Raw genomic sequence first — 6,140 nt, 5'->3', positions numbered from 1 at the left:
AGATCACATGAAATGTTACATTTTAAAATATAGGAGTTTCCCATATGTCCCACTCCCCACAACCCCAATTTTCCCACATCAACAACTTCTTTCTTCAGTGTGGTACATTCATTGCAATTGATGAATACATTTTGGATTATAATTTATACATCCTGGATTATAGTTTAAATTGTAGTTTACTCCCCTAGTACATTCAGTAGGTTATGGCAGGATATATATTGTCTTGCATCTGTCCCTGCAACACTATTCAGGAGAAACTCCAAAGCCTGAAAATGCCCCCTTATCACACCTTCTTTTCCCTCTCCCTGCCTTCACCAACCCCTGTGGCCACTGTCTCCACATCAGTGCTATAATTTCTTCCATTACTAGAGTCACAATAATTCTATAGTAGAATATCAGTAAGTCCACTGTACTCCATATTTTACATCTCCAACCTGAGGACCCTGGGATGGCGATGCCCTTTCCACCTCTCAACTGAGAAGGGACTTCTATCATGCATGGCTTGTGAATGGGAATCTCATGCCCACAGGTCTAAACTCTCAGTTCCCTGACGTGGTGGTTGTCCATCCTTACCTCCCTTTCAGCTGACCTGGGTAAATCCAATGAATCAGAGGGTAGGATTTGCAAGTCTGCTGAGATTCAGACCGCAGCTAGCACATGAACAGTCCAGAGATTCAAGTCTCCTTGGCATACACCAGCCCCAGCACCAAAAATGGTTCAATAATAGCATCAGAAAATGCTTGTGTGGAGAAGTCACATCTGAGTCCAACTCCATCAAATTCAGGAGCACAAATTGCCAAGTAGGGCCCACTGGCAAGGCACTAAATTCCAGAGCCATCTGCCATGATTGTAAGACCTGGGTGTCACCATACCCTCAGAAGCACCACTACCTGGGGTTGTATCTACTTTGGCTGTTTCTGAGATCCTACTGAGATGTGAGATGTGCATAAGCACCACCCTTCTGATGACCTCCCAACACATTTTGAATTCTTAGCCATATAAACTCATTTGTCTTTACCTGACTATGGTGATCTTAATGATCCAATACCATTTAGGGAATATTCCTTACTTTCCCACATATTTGAATTGCTATATTTTAAGGATAATAAATACCTACATATAAAAGCTCTGTTTCTGGGCACACTCTGTAGGAGTTTGAATTATACAGCTTTTATTGGGCCATACCAGTTGGACTTTGAATCCCCTTTCCCTTGTTGCTGAGATTCCATAATTTGGACTCAGAAACCAATAATCCCCCAACACCAAAATAATTTGCAGAGCAAATAATGCATGGATAAGTATCCTACTGCCCCTAGACCTAGAGGTACTCACTGTCAAGGCATTGAGACTAAGCTGAGAAATAAACTTTAACTGAATTCTGTACAAAGAACTACAGCATTTTCCCATCACTACAGGCAGCAGGAAAACTGCAGGCAGAAACAAATAGCTCATCTAGGAAATAGCATGACCTGGGTGAGAAAACCCCATGGTGTGTGAGTGGTGGAGTGGACCATGGTATAGCCCTCATCCAGTCATTTTGGTTATCATGTTAATGCATTTTTTCTACTCTCACCTGAAAATATTTACAATGAATATACTTGCTATCTAGAAGTACTAAAATGGGACATGAGATCAGATTTTTACTCTCTACTTCTGAGTCCCATTTTACTTGCTCTAGTTTATAGTCACTAACACTGCATTACTGACCCTGAATTTATCCCTATGTGAAATGTTATTATGAGTTTTGCCCTTTAAGGCTTCAGAGGAAGTGTTTTCTATGTACAAGGCCTTGTCCACACTAGACTTCGATAAGAGAGTTGAATAAATTTGTGAGTGCATAAAATTGTGATGCTATGTGTGCATTTAATTTTGTGGACATTTGTTCATTCATTCAACATGTATGTATTAATACATTTAAAATATTTATTCTATGAAGATACAAAACAGAACATCATAGAACCAGAAATTGTCCTCATTAATCTAAGTGTAAAGTTTGATTTGATGGCATTGGCCTTTGAAGGGAAATTCAGGATGCAATGAGAGAATAGAAGGGAATGCCCTAATCTAGATATGGTAACTAAGGAAAAAGCCTTGCACGATAAGGAAATTAGAAAAGATACCTAGAGGATGAGCAGGACTTATGACTAGGCAGGGAAAGGGGACAGAGATACAGAAAAAAATGATATTACAATCATGGGAATAAGCTGAGCCTAGAACCTGAGTTTGACAGGTGCACTGTAAAAGACAGAGGTACTGGAATCCAAGGCAAAGGGAGAAGTGAGAATAGACAGGCATAATCAGATTGTACAGATTATGTAGTTCATTTTAGGGGCTTAACTTTATTCTAAGAAGGCTAATTTATTGAAAGATTGACAACTGGAGAAGTGGAAGTTGTTCATAAAAAGCGACCTCATTTTGGTAGCACATTATTGTGAGTTTAATTAACACCACTGAGTTATACAGGCGACTTATATATTACTGGGGAAAATGTTAAAAATAAAACATAGGGCTGTATAACACAGGGAACCTTATTGTAGATGATGGACTATAATTAATAGTGCATTTGTAAGAATGTTGTTTTATGTATAATCACTAATTTAGAGCATTTTAATACCAGATGTTAGTAATAGTGTGGTACATGGGGAAAATGCACCTAATGTAAGCTATGGATGGCAGTTAACAGCACTATTTTAATAATCCTCCATCCACTGCAACTAAGGTAATTACTAATGCAAAGTGTCAAGAATAAGGGACATATGGGAACACTTCAATTTTTGCATGATTTTTCTGCAAATCAATTACTTTTTAAATTAAGCATAAATAATAATGATAATAGGAAATATTTCATGTGCTGAGTAATGGTTTTTTTTATTGTAATCCATGTAAATTGCTTCACACACTGCCTAGAATATAAAATCTTTCATTTAATACTGGCTATTACAGTAAAAAATAGAGATCACTTATATTTTAAAAATCTATCATCAAATTTAACAATTATTTGACATCAATGAAAGGTGTTGGTGTGGTGGTGTATGGGAATCCTGTATTTTCTACATGATTGCTCTGTACACCCACAACTTTGCTAATAACATTTTTAAACAAATCTATTTTATTGATAAATATTAATAAAGCATAAATCCACCAATAGTGTAAAATCAGTGGTATTTGATCTAATCACACATTTGTGCATTCAACATATTTTTCATTCCTAGAGCACTTTCATTACCCCAGTAAAAATAATAATTAACAAAAAACAGACACACACAAACAAAACTCAACACTCTCAATCTCTCTGCTTCCCCAGCCATAGATAGTTGTTATACTTTTTCCTTCTCTCTAGTATATCATTATTTGTATTTGTAAAAAGTCTTATATATGCAATATCATGCATATTTGTATTTTACATGAGGTTTTACTATCTTATAGAGTACCATGTTGCAGTTTTTAGCTTTCTTTCTAGTAATATACATGACCTTAAATGTTTCATTTCACTCACTGTCATACACATATTATAGCTCTGCTAGTTACAAACACCATGATCCATGATGTGCTTTAACTATTTCTATTTATTTCCAAAGTCTTAAAAACAGCCTTTGTTTTTAACCAATTTTGCTGCTTAACCATCGGGTTTCTAGTCTCTATCCTCCTCCTATTTTTGTGTCCTATATTCTAATTACTAACTCCATGAGTTTGTACAATACACTTAGTTCATGAGAGTGCCATAATCCAGCATTTGTCCTTTTGGGTCTGGCTTGCTTTACTCAACAAAATATCCTCCAGCTTCTTCCATGTTCTCATAGGATTCATGATTTCATTTCTTCTTACTGCTACGTAATATTTCATCATGTGTATACTCCACAATTTGTTTAGCCATTCATAAGTTGATGGACACCTGGGTTGTACCCAACTTTTGGCAATCGTGAATCATGCTGCTGTGTGTGTAGATGTCTATTCATATCTCTGCTCTCATGTCTTCTAGATATATTCCTAGTAATGGTATTGTCAGGTAACATGGCAAGTCAATAGTCAATGACCTTCGGAACTGATAAACAGTCCTCCACAATGACTTTATTTTCTTCCCTCCAAACAATGAATAAGTGTGCCTTTCACACCACATCCTCTCCAATGTTTATAATACCTTTATGATGTTTTAATAGTGACCAGTCTAATAGGTGTAAAATGATGTCCCAGTGTCTGATTTGCATTTCCCTAATTTCTAGTGATGTTGAACATTTTTTCTTGTGTTTCTTCACCATTTGTATTTCTTCTGTCAATAAGTGTCTTTTCAACTCTTTGGCCCATTTTTTAAAAAATGGGGTATTTTTTTTTTCTGTAATGGAGTTGTGTGATCTTTTTGAATATCATAGATATTAAACCCTTAGCAGATACTTTATGATCAAATATTCTTTTGAAGTGGCTGCCTTTTCACCCTTAAGGCAATGTCCTTTAAGGTGCATGTGTATATTTTTGAGAAAGTCCTCATTTGCCTATTTTTTTCTTTTGTTGCTCATGCTTTGGATGTAAGTTTTATGAAACTACTGCCTATTACAAGATCTTGAAGATATTTTCCTAAATTTTCTTCTAGGAGTTTTATGATTGGAACTTTTATACATGGGTCCCTGATCCCTGATCCATTTCCAGTTAATCTTTTTATAAAGTATGAAATAGGGATCTTCTTTCTTTCTTTTGATAAGGATCTCCAGTTCTCTCTGCACCATTTGTTGAAAAGACTGTTCTAGCTTAGCTAGTGGGGCTTGTCCACCTTCTAAAATCACTTGAGTGCAGATGTGCGGTTGTATATCTGAGTTCTTAAATAGGGTCCAGTGTTCAATATATCTGTCTTTATGCTAGTACTATGTTGTTTTTAAAACTGTGGCTAAATAATATGATTTAAATTCCAGAAACGTGAGTCTTCCAACTTTGTTCTTCTTTTTCTAAGATCTTTTTGTCTATTCAGGTCCCCTTACTGTCGATCCAATTGATAAATACCCAATTTAGTATAAACAGTCTTTCATTTCTTTCTAGCACCCTCCTGGATGACCCGGGGCACACACCTCCCTGTACACTCCCTATATATCTTGAGGTGCTGGCAGGAAGGAAGAAGCCTGTTCCCCTCTTACTCAGACACCTTTTGCCAGGTGTTTTACCCTTGTTGGATATCTCAGGAATAGGGAAGGGGAGACTTTCCTGTGACTGGGAGGTTCAATACCTCACCATTTGCTATTTCAGCTTCCTCCTCTCTGTCCCTGACTCTCTTGTTATTATGAAGCAGTGCCCTGGTCTGCTGTACTTGAAAGCAGGTTACCAAGACGGCCTTAGACTCCCTCTCAGGTATTTTAGTAAGAGCTAAGCTTTATCTGTCTAACCCATCTGTCCTGCTTCCACAATCCTCACCTATACATATATTTTCTCTCTCTCTCTTTATTTTTTTAATGTTACATTTGAAAAAATTTAAGCAGTCCCCATATATCCCCCAGCCTCTCCCTCCACTCCTCCCACCTCAACAAACTTTTTCATCATCTTGGCACATTCATTGCATTTGGTGAATACATTTTGTAGTACTGCTACACCACATGGATAAGGATTTACATTGTAGTTTACACTCTCCCCCAGTCCACCCATCTAAATTTAAAAAAATTCAGTTAAAAAATAAATAATAATTAGTACTTGATTTAAGAAGACAATGGCTATTATTTAACTGTAAAAACTCCAGTAATTTATAAATGCATATTTTGTCAGATGTGTTTCTCTAATATGGATTTTTGCCAATAGGATGGTATTTTACATTACTTTTATGATTTAAAATTCATACACTTTAAATATCGATCCTCTTGAAGTGATTCTAACACATTAATCAACTCTCTGGCAAATTACTGTTTATGTGGTTGTATGTAAACCTATATGTAAATAAGCTTCGTAATTTGCCCCTTGCAAATATTGAAGGCTGTGTTAATAATTTTCCTGTAAAGAGCCAGATAGTAAATATCTGTAAGCCTTGTGGTCTCTGTCACAACTGCTCCACTTAGACTATGTAGTGTAAAACTTGCCACAGATGATATATAAATAAAAGAATAAGGCAGTGTCCCAGTAACACTTTATTTAGGGGCACTGAAATTTGAGATTTGCATAACCCTTGCATG

The sequence above is a fragment of the Dasypus novemcinctus genome, chromosome 30 (genome assembly GCF_030445035.2).
Source record: "Dasypus novemcinctus isolate mDasNov1 chromosome 30, mDasNov1.1.hap2, whole genome shotgun sequence".
Lineage (NCBI taxonomy): Eukaryota > Metazoa > Chordata > Mammalia > Cingulata > Dasypodidae > Dasypus > Dasypus novemcinctus.
This window is presented reverse-complemented; position numbering follows the sequence as displayed.